The 14,110-nt window shown below is 44.3% G+C and overlaps 1 protein-coding gene across 2 annotated transcripts in view; it reads right to left on the bottom strand.

The window, feature by feature from the left end:
- LOC309560723 (cytochrome P450 2G1-like) overlaps positions 1 to 14,110 on the bottom strand; it is a gene marked incomplete at its 3' end in the record, with an annotated part of 214,089 nt that overhangs the window by 23,209 nt on the left and 176,770 nt on the right. The window lies entirely within an intron of this gene.

The raw sequence follows: 14,110 nt of genomic DNA, 5'->3' as shown, positions 1-14,110 counted from the left end.
GAGGCAGGGCCAAGTTCCACTGTCTGTCAATGGATGCTGTAGTGGGGCAGGAGAGCAAACCCACACTAGTGCCCCCATGGGAAATTGCCTTCCTACTGGGGACACCAGCAAGAAAGGCAGAGCCAGTAGTGCCAGCGGGGGACCCAAGAGGAAGAGGATTGGGGCCTCTCTAAGCAAATCTATTCACTTTAAGGACATGCCTATTTGGTCAGTTATGACTAGAACAGATGTCCCTACTGAAAGATTCCCTTCTTGTCCTGTTTGGGTAACAAAGGTTGGTTGTCAATGGCAAGGGAAAATGTGACCCCCCCCCCCTTACCTTTGGTCTTTTTTAATTCAGTCACCAGACACTGAGCCTCCTCAACAATATAGTGTTCTATAGTCTTCTTTCCCATGCCAAAATCTCGCATTGTTGACAGAGAAAATCGACGAAGCTCTTTCCATCTGTCTATGTCACTAGTAAAGGCAATTCCTAGTCCAGGAAATAAGCGCAACACATTATACACATATTTACATATCATGTAACGATAATTACTTTACTATAGTGTTAGACAAAACCACATTATCTGTAGAAATGTGCAAAAGGTATTCGCTACTGCAGTCACTAGTGATTGGAGCAAGCTAAGCATGGCATGACACACACCATTTTCGTTAAATTTGCATACTCAGCATGTCACAAACTCATTTAAAAACCCATTCATGGGTGCCAATGTACAGTACATATATGAAAAAAATAAACACAGAAACCCCATTTTTGGGATCACAACATAGCAAAGTAATGCAATCTGCTACGCAGGTTAAAAAAACAAAAAATCTGCTTGTCAGCCTTAGGACCAGTGAAAAATTGGTTCTGCCAGATTTCCTTGTTTTATACTGTGAAGTAAACCCTGCTTCAAATGTCTAGCTGTCTACTACCCGTTGTATGCGTTGTCACTGCTGGTCATTTTAATTGATCTTTAGGGGTAGGAGTGTGGGATGAATATTTACATACTAGAAGATTAAAAAAAAAAAAAAAGAGAAGGGGGAAGAAGGATCAGTATTGGTCTTGGAATGGTTGGATTTCAGTAAAGTGATATCTGATTAGTTGTATGGCATTGCAAGGCCATTCCACTGTGTAAAATTGGGAGCCTAGGCCAGTATTTATAGAAAACAGGCACACTGATGGCACAGGTGGGTGCTGGGTTTATATAGTGTCAGAATCAGAGTTCAGGGCTCCACCCTCCCGGGAGTCTGTGTTTGCAAAGGAGAAGCGAGGTGCATGTCTGTGCTGTGCTGTCCAGGACAGACAGAGGCCCAAGCCTGAGTAAAAGAGCAGCAGAGAGCTGCAGGAAAAGGAAAGACAAGCTGAAAGAGGTGCAGAGTCTGTGCACAAGCATGGGGATATGCGTTTGATGGTCAGGAGGACCACAGCATGAGGCCTGAGTGGCACGATCTACAAAGCATATAAGGTGTTCTGATTGGACAAGGTGGATTAAAAAAAAAAAATTACAAGGCTGTCTGTGAATAGTGTTTGTGCCAAACAAGAGACCCCTCTGCGTTCCATCTGTGCATTTCCAATTATTCCCACAATATACATTTCTGGTATCCATTTGATAGATATTGGCTAGTGTTTCTATTAAGCCCTCAAGAATTGAATAAGTAAACCCAACATTTAAAATTCCTGATATGTGCCTGTATGAAAAAGCATCCTGTACTCTTTATTTCTTTCTTTGTGTGAAATCCCTGGTGTTCCTGTCAGTCCCTCTGCTTTTCTGTTGAAAACTGACCACACTAAGCAGAACACACAGTGGTCAGTTTTCTGGCTTTGCTGCTCTTCTCCAGTGATCAGACTGGTCCTTTCACTAGGAAAGTCATGTGCTGTTGCTCCCGCCCCCTCCCTCTTATGCACCTGAGAACAGAGGGAATGTGATAGACATTTCCATTTAAAAAAAAAAAACACAAACACCTACTTGATGTTACAAGCAGGCATTTTACTTCAAGAATTAAAGAAACCAAAAATAGGATGCAGCAGTGTACAATTCGTCAGCACCAAGACATTTTTAAATAGCGTGGCTAGACCCAAATTTACAAGAGACACGAGCACAGGCTAGGGTTTCGCTATCAGAATAATTATACTGCAGAGAACACAGCAGTGTTAAACTGACAGCAAGGATTAGGGATAATAGGCCTAACTGGTGAACACCCAACTTATTTTATTTGTTGGAATAAGGTGGTGCTTGGAGTACGAGCGATATTATGCAAAGAGGTTTTTCTGGCATTTAATTATTATTTTTTTTTTTTTTAACAATGCAGCAGCTTGCTGTGCACAAAAAGCTACACATTGAACAGAAATAAGTTAGCAAGAAGGCCCAACATAAAAAAATAAAAAACCCAAAACCACCACCCACTGAAACCAATGCCCTCTGTTTTTGAAGGAAAGGCTTGCAGCAAAATAAGTAGTGTAACAAAATATTTGAGGCCCTACAAACCTATATACCCCCAAATTTTTTATTTTTTTTTGGGGGGGGCAACAGATAAAAGTTACCACTGACCCCAAGAAATGAAAAGCACCCCCCTCCAATAACAAAAAGCAGCAAAAGGGTTGATTGCCCATATCCAAAGAGCTAGCATTTAGAATTAAAGTTCAGTTTCCAAACTGACCCGGATATGCTCCTGTGCAGTTTGTCAGCTTTTCCTACAATAGATTCTAATTCACCGACACTATGGCTACTCTGTGCCCCTTTTAACCACTTGCAGACCGCCGCAAGTAAATATACTGCGGCAGTCAGCCCCTCCTGGGCAAAGTGACGTATATATACGTCACTCGCCCACGAGCCAATAGGGGGCTCGTTCACTATCATCCCCACGCGAGTGACCGGTGGCTCGGATGTCCGCCGGCCACCCGCGATAGTCCGCTGCAGAGGGAGAAAGGCAGGCGACTGATGTAAACAAAGCCACCTGTCATTCTCCCTGGTGTAACTGCAGAGATCATACGATCCTGCTATGTAGGATCGTATGTCTGTGGTTTCATGAAAAGCCACACCTCTTTACAGTTAGAAACACGCCCCTAGGGACACATTTAAACCCCTGCATCTCCAATAAAGTTAACCCCTTCCCTGCCAGTGTCATTTTTACAGTAACAGTGCATATGTATAGCACTGATTACTGTAGTAATGTAACTGGTACCCCCAAAAGTGTAAAAAATGTCAGTCAAGGGTCCGATTTGTCCGCCGCAATGTCGCAGTCCCGAAAAAAAAAAAAAAAAAAAAAGACAAAAATCTTTCCCTTAGTAAACACAATAACTTTTGAGCAAACCAATCAAAATACGCTTATTGCAATTTTTTTTACCAAACATATGTAGCAGAAAACAAATTGGCCTAAAATGTTAAAAAATTTAGATTTTTACTTTTTTTGGGGGGGAATTTCATATAAAAAAAAAAATGTGAAAAATATTGTTATTTTTTCAAAATTGTTGCCCTTTTTTTGTTTATAGCGCAAAAAGTAAAAATCGCACAGGTGATCAAATACCACCAAAAGAAAGCTCTGTTTGTGGGAAAAAAAGGACGTCAATTTCATTTGGGTAAAGCGCCGCACGAGCGCGCAATTGTCCATTACATTCATGCAGTGCCGAATCGCAAAATAGCCCCTGGTCTTTGAGCAGCTAAATCTTCCGGGGATTAAGTGGTTAATAGGAGAGGGCTGGCTTATCCAAAAGCCCCCCTTTTTGTTTTTTTCTAAACCTGCAAGTCATCGTTCAGGGCATGCAGTACATTAAGGAGGAGTTTCTCATTTGTGGTTCACAGAAACTACTAATGCAATCATTTGCCGCCATAGAAACCAATAATGCACTTCTTGGCCTCTAAATATGGGTCAAGTGGCTTAGAATTATCAACAATTGGATTTGTTACGTACCAGGAGGATGAGGAGGAGGATGGTCTATGTGGACAGCTTTACCCCGGATGCCCGCATTCTTAGATGTGTCTCTTTTAACCACTTAAGCCCCGGAGGATTTGGCTGCTAAACGACCAGGGGTTATTTTGCGATTCGGCACTGCGTGACTTTAACGGACAATTGCGCGGTCGTGCGACGCTGTACCTAAACGAATTTAGCGTCCTTTTTTTCCCCACAAACAGAGCTTTCTTTTGGCGGTATTTGATCACCTGTGCGATTTTTTGATCACGCGCTATAAACAAAAAAAGAGCGTAAATTTTGCAAAAATAACAATATTTTTCACATTTTTTTTTATATGAAATTCCCCCCCAAAAAAAAAAGTAAAAATCAAAATTTTTTAACATTTTCGGCCAATTTGTTTTATGCTACCTATGTTTGGTAAAAAAAAAAAAAAATCGCAAAAAGCGTATTTTGATTGGTTTGCGCAAAAGTTATTGCGTTTACTGACTAAGGGAAAGATTTTTGTCATTTTTGTTGTTTTTTTTTTTAACGCGTAATGGCGGCGATCTGCAATTTTTTTTGCGGTACTGCGACATTGCGGCGGACAGATCGGACCCTTGACTGACATTTTTGACACTTTTGGGGTTACCAGTGACATTTCTACAGTAATCAGTGCTATATATATGCACTGTTACTGTAAAAATACACTGGTAGTGAAGGGGTTAACTTTATTTGAGAGGGAGGGGCTGTGTGTGTCCCTAGGGGCGTGATTCTAACTGTGATTGGCTGTGGCTTCAGCTGTATGCAGAGTGATCAACGGATCTACATAGTAGATCCATATGATCAGCTCTCATACAGAGGGGAGAATGACAGGCAGCTTGTTTACACAAGCTGCCTGACTTTCTCCCTCTCCCCCGCCGATTGCAGAGTGGCCGGCGGACATCGGGTCCGCCGGTCACACGCGCGGGGGCGTCCGTGACCGCGCGGGAGCGCGCCTCTGGCGGCGCGCGCTCGCTCCCTAGACCCTCACAAGCTAGTGACGTAGCCCTACGTCACTTTGCCTGTGAGGGGCTGACTGCCGACGTAGATCGGCGTGCGGCGGTCGGCAAGTGGTTAATCAACCACTTGAATTGCTAAATGTTGAACCTTCATTAAATGTAACGATATTGCTACACTTTAAGAGGCACCTCTTCTCTTTTACACACTGTTCTTGCAGGATTTTGCTTATTATCCCCTTGTTGAGGCTGCAATATGTCGATGGATGTTTTATGGTTACACAACCTATAACATTGTTATAATCTTTTTATATGGACAATAGACTGAATGACTTATGGATAAATGGTTGTGGAACAAATCATCTGAGTTTCCATTTTTGCTTTGATATAAGAGTGCTTTGGATTACAAGCATGTTTTCAAAAAACAAAATTATGCTTGCAAGCCAAGGTTACTGTATATCCTTTTGGCTATTGAGTAATATAGTTCAAGGAAAGTTTTTGTGCCATAAAGTTCAGGTATAAAAAAAGAGTTTTCATTAAAACACTTGGAAACTCCAGTTGCCGATTTCTGTCTGTATCTGCCTATGACTACTTACCACCTTTTGCCCTGACCTTTTGCTTTTCCCCGTTTCTTCTATTGCCTGTTAATCATGTACAATGCTCTGGTTCAATTCTTGGTCAACTGCCATCTGCACAGATGTGTCCAAGGGTCTGCAACCATGAACCCCCACCAGGACAGCCCATCACTCCTTGTAGGGTGTTCTAAAGAAGATCAAGTATGTGTACTTAGACTCCGAGCCTGTCCCTTTCAAAGGATAAAGGATTGATACCACAGAGGTTGATACCACATTGAAACCACAGATTCCATTATTGATTTTGTGAAAATCTGATTCTCTCAGTGCTTTAGAGTAGCCTTTTTAACCCTTTGGAGACCATCACCTCTGCCAAACCAGTGTCAATTTTTTGCTACAATAGACAAGCAATAGACTAGTAGATTGTTTCCATTGCAATCCACATTTGAATTTTTATTGACCAACTTTCTTTAATTCGACACTGTATAAACACTTTTAATTTGAATGCTTCAATAAAATAAATCTCTTTATGGATCTGCTTTACAACTGATGAATGTGTTATTATTTCCTGTTTTCTTTCAATGGTTTTTTTGATTGAGACTTCCACTTAGTTTGTGCTGTGGTCCCTGCCCATGTTTGTTTCACCAGGGCAGGGACAGCCTTACAAGGAAATAATGTAACTGGTAAATAAAAATACCAGGAAAAAAAAAAAAAAAAAGTTAAATGAGAGAAACGACTAACTACCCTGTTGTGCAGAAAATGGTCTATCACTTTTGGCAGGACTGATTTTTACATATTAAAAGAAAAAAAAAAAAAAAAAAGTAAAGGGTAGGCCAAAGGATTATGCCCTAACATTTGTTTCTCCCTGTCTTTTGCCCTGGTCAAAAGAGAACCCCCTTTCCCCTGTATTTCTTCTGCCTGCCTGCTATAGCTGTAGGTTTTCTCCCTGCAGCAATGCTTTCAGTGCAGGCACCCTGTCAATAACAGGAAATGCTGAAAAAGGATGCCATATTTTTGTCTTCCACTGGGAAGGCAGCAATAGATCCCCTGATTTCCCCCTGTATTAGAGGGTGAAATGCATCCTTTAAAAGCGGCAACAAATTCCCAAATCCTAATGGTCAGTGTACCAACACTCCTGGTCACTGCCAGCACCCCAGGCCTCCTGCACAGTCTCACCATGAGCTTTTTGCCTGCACCTCCAACCCTTCTCACAGCCAACCCCATTTTTCCTCTCACTTGCATTTCTCCTCTGCCTCACTGCATTCCACATGCTGGCAAATGACAGGGATGACCTTCTGTGCAATGTAATGCCAGCTAGTGTAAGAAGAGGAGAAGAAAGCAGAAAAATTATAGGAACTTTCGGCTAGATTATACGGGAGGAATGGTAGTGCAAGAACGTGGCCAAAAAAAAAGGCTGCAAGGTGCCCATGTAATAAAACTTTAATTTATAGAAATTATACTCCTTTGTTATTATACCATTTACATACATCCTTAGACAGGTCCAGGGAATTTCTTTCAAGAGGTCATTAAGTAGTAAGAACAAAAGCAGTGGAAGATTGTCCAGCAGAAGGACAATTTAAATGAGTGAAAATTTACTGAAATTTACTAAAGACAAAAGGAGTACAGGCAGGTCTTTTAATGCAATAAATTAAGAGACCCCAGAGGGCACAACAGTGGAAAATAAGCCAGCATGTGTAAGGCGTTTTATAGAAGAAAAAAAACAAAACACACACCAACACATACCACACCAGGGAGGATACTCACTGAAAAAAAAAAAAAATAGACCAGCAGCAAGACTGTTTTCCCCTCTCCTCCTGTACCATGGCCCTCAGGACAAATATGAAGGTGAATCTCCCCAGTTTGGGCACAAAGCAAGAACAGATAATTATTTTATGACATTTTCGTACAGGTTACTGACCATAGTTATGGTATTAAGTGTCAAATGTTGCTGTATCTCCTCTGGCTAAGAAATCATCAGCTCTATCCACATAGACTTCTTTGACCGCATCGTATCCATTAACCACCACGACTGGACGAGACCCCAGGTAGATGGTAAAAACGTATTTCTCCCTCATCTGTGTATAAATAGAATAAAATTAAAAAAAAAAAAAAACTTACCGTTAGTTCACCGGTAACGGCTTTTCTCTTCAATCCTTCCAGGACGACCTACATTTGGGAGATTGTGGCTCCGCCTCACAGGAAACACAACTAATTTGCAGCTGTTTAAAAGGGTCCCACCCATCCTTAGCTCCAGTAATAGGAAAGTAGTTTCCAACCGAACTTTAAGGAATATAGTCAATCAAACAGCTACACATATATACATTTATATATACATATTCTTTTAGAACTCACCACCACATAGGGCGGGAAGTAGGCCGGCCGTCCTGGAAGGATTGAAGAGAAAAGCCGTTACCGGTGAACTAACAATAAGTGTTCTCCTTTCATCCTTCCAGGACGACCTACATTTGGGAGGATAATAAAGGAATCCATACTGGCCTACCTTAGGGCGGGACCACTGCCTGCAAAACCTTTCTGCCAAAGGCAAGGTCTTGTTGCGACAGTACTTCCACACAATAGTGTTTTAGGAATGTATCTTGACTGGACCAGATGGACACATGGCGGACTGCTCCTAGGATGCTTACTTGAAAGGAGGGTATCACTGACTGTCTGAACAACCTTTCTCCTTCAGGACTTGGCGCTCACTACCCAGGCTGTTTTACCTGTGGCCTGGGGTGAAATAAGAGTCCTTTGTATTAACAGATCTGGAACTTCTGTTAGTTTCCAAGGAGCTGTCACTGATGGGGATATCAGTCGCGAACCACGTTCTCTTTGGCCCCCAAGGGGCAATCACTATGAGACGCAGTTGCAGCCATCCACTGAGTCTCTGTATGATTCTTGGAATCAGATTTTGAGGAGGAAAGGCATATGCTCGCCTAGTGTGCCATGGCTGTGCTAGGGTATCCAAGCCTACCATATCCTTTTGTTATGTCCAGGCGAGGACCTGGTTTTACTTTTTGCTCTGTCAAGTGGCAAACATATCCACTTCCGGTTGACCAAACATTTGGACTAGAAGTTGAAAATATTCTGGGATTCAGTTCCCATTCTGTCCGTTTGATGACATGACGACTGAGGAACTCCTCTTCCCAGTTGTCCTTCCCTTTTATAAAGTGACTTTTGTCTAGGGACTTCTGTCTCTTGTTCCAAGAGAGCAGGTGGAAATATTGAAGGTCTCGTGAGTGTAGTTGGGCCACTCTACAGCTGGGATACAAGCTGTAATCCGAACAAACATCCTCATGATCTGTCCCCTGTAAACACAGAGGATGAAAAACAGACATTTTCCACCGCCGAGACCACTTTTCCTTTTCCTCTGGGAAAAAAAAACAGTTTATTTTAAATCTATCTTATACCCCAGGCAAACTTGAACCTGAGCCGGTTCTATTGAGGATTTCTCCACATTTATCCGCCACCCTGCCGGCTGTAGGACTGACATCACTTGTTGTGTGTCTGCCTGTTTTGCTGATCTTGAAAGGGTCAACTTATAGCCCAGATATGGGATCCATATTGGGCCCTGCAGATGACGCTGTCCTATTTGCAGTCCCCACTGCGAATCCTAGGAATGCTTAGAGTTCCAGATGAATTGGAACCTGCCTGTAAGCGTCTTTTTAATCCAGAGTAGTCATAAAATCTGGGATATACAACACGACGGCATCTACTTGCGGGTTTGTACCACAATGCGTGAGAATCAAAAAATCTTTGAAGACCTGATTTCACGATACAGGGGTATTTACCCTCTGCTCCATCCACTCTTGAATCCCCTTTAACAGGGTTTTTCTTTGAGGGATATGATACAGATATCTCTGCCACTGGCTGAGAAGAAAAACTTCAGTCTGTATTCTCTCTGAATGATCTGGAGGACATCGGGCTGGTTGAGATGTTTTTCCATTGCAGGAAAAAAATTGGGATAACCTGTTCCCTGAGGATCTAGATAGACATCCTTCAGGTCCTGATCCACAAAAAAGATCCTTTGCCAGGCCAGGCACAAAGTCTTAACTTGGAAGAGACATCTCCTTCATAAACTTTGCACACACTGCTCTCCTAGCAGTATTCATGAGAGTCGCTGTTCTTGCAGAGGCTATAACTGACTGAACAGCTGAGTCTGTTAAGTACGACATCATACCCCCCCCCCCCCCCCTATGGATAGGAAACTTTACAATGTCTTGTGAGCTTTTAATTACTGAGATAAACTCAGTAAGCTCCTGAATTCAAAAAAATTTTTTTTTTTGGCCAGATAGTAAGCAGGTGTCTGCTATAGCTGTAACCACATAATAATAATTAGCAATTCATGCCTCCTATTAACAAGTGCTCTGTCCTTATTTTGACCAGCACTCAAAAGATCTCATTTCCTAAATACTTCGTACGTGGGAAGTTATTTAGGGGAGATTACTCCTCTTTAGGTGGGGATGGTTAACTTGCAGCTACAGCTGATCAAGATAATGAATCAGAGGATCTGTGCAAGATATCACCACACCCAGTCAGTCTAAAGCTGACACACACCATCCAACTTTTGTTGGTAGATTTCCTTCAGATTTACCCTTTTCAATGTAGTGCAAGGGCCTGCCATTGCATACAAATTGAAAGTGTTTAGCCTGGTTGGGTCTTGGCTCATGACCCCACAATTTTTTATTTACCAGCATAGCCCAGTACACCACAGTTTCCAGGAAAAAGAGATTTTTGTCCTTTATTTTGGAACATTTTTTCTCTTTAAATCTGTTACCGCCCAAGCCCTCCTTACTTAGTTAAGGACCTGGGCTGGCTAGTGTCTTTCCTTGGATCTCGTTTATTCCTTGTTTGCAGAGGAAATGTCTGAGATTCTGAAAAGTGGAAAGAGTCCTGCTCTAGAGACATACATTCCAGAGCAGACAGACTATCTTAATCTGTGATCACAAGCGTTAAGCTCTGATGAGTAGCAGCTGTAGTTCACAAGGACTGGATTAGGCAACCCTCCTGCACTGATTTAAGAAAAAATTCATTAAAACAGATACTCTCAGCCAATTTATCAACACATATATGGCTCAAAGGGTTTGTGTGCAAGGCTTTAAACAGACTACTCCATAGTACCGCACTTCCAGCATGTTTGTGCTATTAAAGTAGAGGAGGCTCTGACAGAGGCCTTCTGGGCCGAGGAACGACCTGCAACAATAAAAGAGAGAAACAAAGTGATTAACTCTCTCTCTTATTTAACATATGTGCTACTCCCAGACACAGATCGTTAACAGGGCTGTCAGTAAGGGAACAATTAAAGGCTTGCTGATCCTAGATCGTATGCAGCAGTAGGCCTCATTATCCGGTAAATTTCACTTACCCGGTCTCATGTCCCTGCAGTCACCTGTGCATCGACTTATACCCCTACGGGATGCGTTGTGCTTTGGTCTCTTTTTGGGCAATTTACAGCCCCTTCGTAGCCGGAGATTCTGCCATGAACATCACATTCAGGTTTGTAAGTAATCAAGGGGTGATCCTGCTGCAGCCTAATGCCCATTTTTACTTTTATTGCCAAACAACAATTTAGTATTGCAGGACTGCGCTACAACTAGGGTTGTCCCCTCACCCCTTTAAACCCGAACACATGAATTACACAGGTTCTGTGGCTGATTAAGGTGGGAATTAAACTCACTTATTGCCTTATCTGCAATAAATTAGCCCTAGAACCTGTCATTATTATGTGTTTAGGTTTAAAGAGGTTGTAAACTCGTATAAATTTTTTTTTTTTTTTTTACACCCTGCAAAAGAAAGACATAATGAGCTAGTATGCATCGCATATTAGCTCATTATGCAATACTTACCTCAGAACGAGCCCCCGCCGTTCCGCTCACTCACCTCTATGACGGGCGACATGTCTAGTCGCCCGTCTTCCGGGATCGCGGCATCCGGCCATCTGATTGGCCGGAGCCGCGGTGACGTCACTCCCGCGCACGCGCGCGGGAGCCGACAGTCACGGCACGGGGCTCTGAAGGAACGGCACGATCGGCCGTTCCTTCAGAGCGCATGCGCCAGTGACGTCACTGGCGACATGTAAGGTAAATATCTCCTAAACGGTACATGTTTAGGAGATATTTACAGTACCTATAGGTAAGCCTTATCATAGGCTTGCCTATAGGTACAAGTTGTAGAGGAGGGTTTACTTCCTCTTTAAAGGGATGAGGTGACAACCCTAGCTACAACTGTGAGTCAAGGGTTCAGCTTGTGGTTGCAGGGTAGCCCCATTCACTTACAGGATGCCACCTGTCAAACTCAGCATGTAGCAGTAAAGTTGCTGCAACGTGAGGCAAAGCAGTATAGTCATCCAAGCAGGACCATGTCTGCTTGTAAGGGGAGCAGTTGGGATGGGGGTTGGGGAATCAAGCGTCTGTTTTTACCAACCCCTGGTTCACACTGGTGTGGCTTTGAAATTGTGCTACTTCGAGGGGCGTGGCTTCCGGCGCTGAAGATGGCCGCTTAGTCCTTCGGCTCCGCTCGGCCACCCGGGACATCCTCCAACTACAGCCTCCACAGCGGGCTCTGAACACCGCAAGCTCTCCCTATCTACTCCGGGAACAATGAGGAACAAGAAGGGGTCCTCACAGTCTCGCAAGCTGGACGGATTTCTTATCTCCAGCTCGGCCGGACTCCGGCAAGATGGCGCCGGCAGGCCCCCGCAGCACGCACCCATCCGAGGAGGGAACCAAGGTGGCGGAGTACAGCCATTCAGGCAAGTAGCAACCCGGATAGTGGCAACTCCTCCGGTGCCTCCACTCCCCATTCTCCCTCCTCAAGGAGCCCGGCTAAGCAGCGTCCCCGCTGGGGCTCTCCCCCCCCCCGATCCCGCTCAACCATGCGGGATGGATCAATCTGCACCCCTCTCTGGGGAGCCCAGGGGATCGAGCACATTGCCTGCGGATCCTTTTGCCGCTTTCCCGGTGGGTGACCATCCGATATCTGCCACTTTACTTAAAGGAATGCTCCATTCCCTCTGGTCATCACTGCACACGGATGTGATGCAAGGACTTAACCGGACAAGACAAGATGTGCAGCAACTGGAGGTGAGAATGGATAATGCTGAGGCCTCCATGTCTAAATCCTCTTTATCTCTCAATACCCTCATCTCAGCTCATAATGATCACACGGATGACATTGATTGGATAAAGGACAAGCTTGCAGACGTGGAGGACAGGTCTCGGAGGAACAATTTAAAGTTAAGGGGAATCCCCGAAACTGTCCAGCCCCAACATCTACGCAAAATGGCTACTGATCTCTTCTCTGCACTGGTCCCTACTCTAACTGCAGCAGAATTGGAGATAGATAGAATCCACAGGATTCCTAAGCCTCACTTCATCGCACAAGACCTGCCCCGGGATGTACTCCTCCGTGTGCATTTTTTCCAGACGAAGGACAGAATCCTCCTGGCCTCTAGACAGCTTCAGGCTCTCCCTGGGGACTTTCCGCAGGTCCAGATACTGCCAGACTTATCCAGACACACGCTCCAGAAGGGTAGGAACCTCGCCACCATAACAAAAGCCCTGAGGAACCACCAAATCGTGCATAAGTGGAAGCACCCGGCTCAACTGTCTATTACCCATCAAGGCAATACTGTGACGATTGCTTCTCTAGAAGAAGGTATGGCCCTTCTGCATCGCTGGGGCATCATTCCAGAGCTGCCAGCCACTCAGTCGCGGTCTTTCAGATCTCCCTCGCCGCAGAACCCTCCCGGACGATTGGCACGTTGTGTCCCGCAAACGGTCCGGTTCCAAACACTCCTCACCCGGAGGTGAACGCATCACAATGCCTGCTCAACGTTAGTCCCTGGCCTAGGTAATGTTGACCTACTGGCCCCTCTCTTTTTGTTGCAGGTTTTACCTGCCCCTAGACTCTTTTTTATTGTTTGTCAGGCTCTCCCAGCCTGCCTGCCTGTAATGTTCTGGTACCTTTGGTACCCTAATTCCACTTTTCCTTAAGTGTATGCGCCCCACCATTCTCTTTTGGTAAGGTGCGCATACACCTTTAAGACCGATGCTGTCATCACTGAGCGCCGCTGGAGCGGCTATTTCAACCGCCGGCAGTCTCACTCACATTGTTCGTTCAACCGCCATGGTTGGAGCGTCCCGCTCTCTGAAGTCAGCATACCAAATCTACACGTTCCTGTATCTCGCTACCTGAACCTATTTTCGGATCGTGTGTCTCGCCACCCGATCACCCCTGGCATGCTGTTTTCACCTTCACCCTTTCGCACCGCATAACCTGCCTTGAAGCTCGCATGCTTGCAAGCATACCTCGCTATCGGAACCTCGCTGCTGATCGCTGTATCCTGCTACCGGATCATCCGCTCTTACCGAACCTCTCCTCTGCTACTTGCTACAAGTGATAAGTACCCCACAGGGGAATCCTCCATAACCTTCATACTAAAGCTTACACTATCTAGCTCTGCATACTAAGGACTGTTACTACATCTGCACTATCTAGATTGCTAGCTCTTGAGCCTACTATCATCTGCTCTTGCACTGGGTTAGTCTCTCCTGTATGTTCATCTGCTATCCTATCATCTACTACCATACATGATTGCTAACCTATCTGCATCCCATCTGCTACTATCTCATTCTCAAGAACATTCCTCTCAAGTGTCTGTCACCTATCATCTCT

This window comes from Pelophylax lessonae (genome assembly GCF_965119305.1).
Source record: "Pelophylax lessonae genome assembly, chromosome: 7".
NCBI lineage: Eukaryota > Metazoa > Chordata > Amphibia > Anura > Ranidae > Pelophylax > Pelophylax lessonae.
Note: the sequence above shows the minus strand (reverse complement) of the source record. Positions and strands in the feature narration are given on the sequence as shown.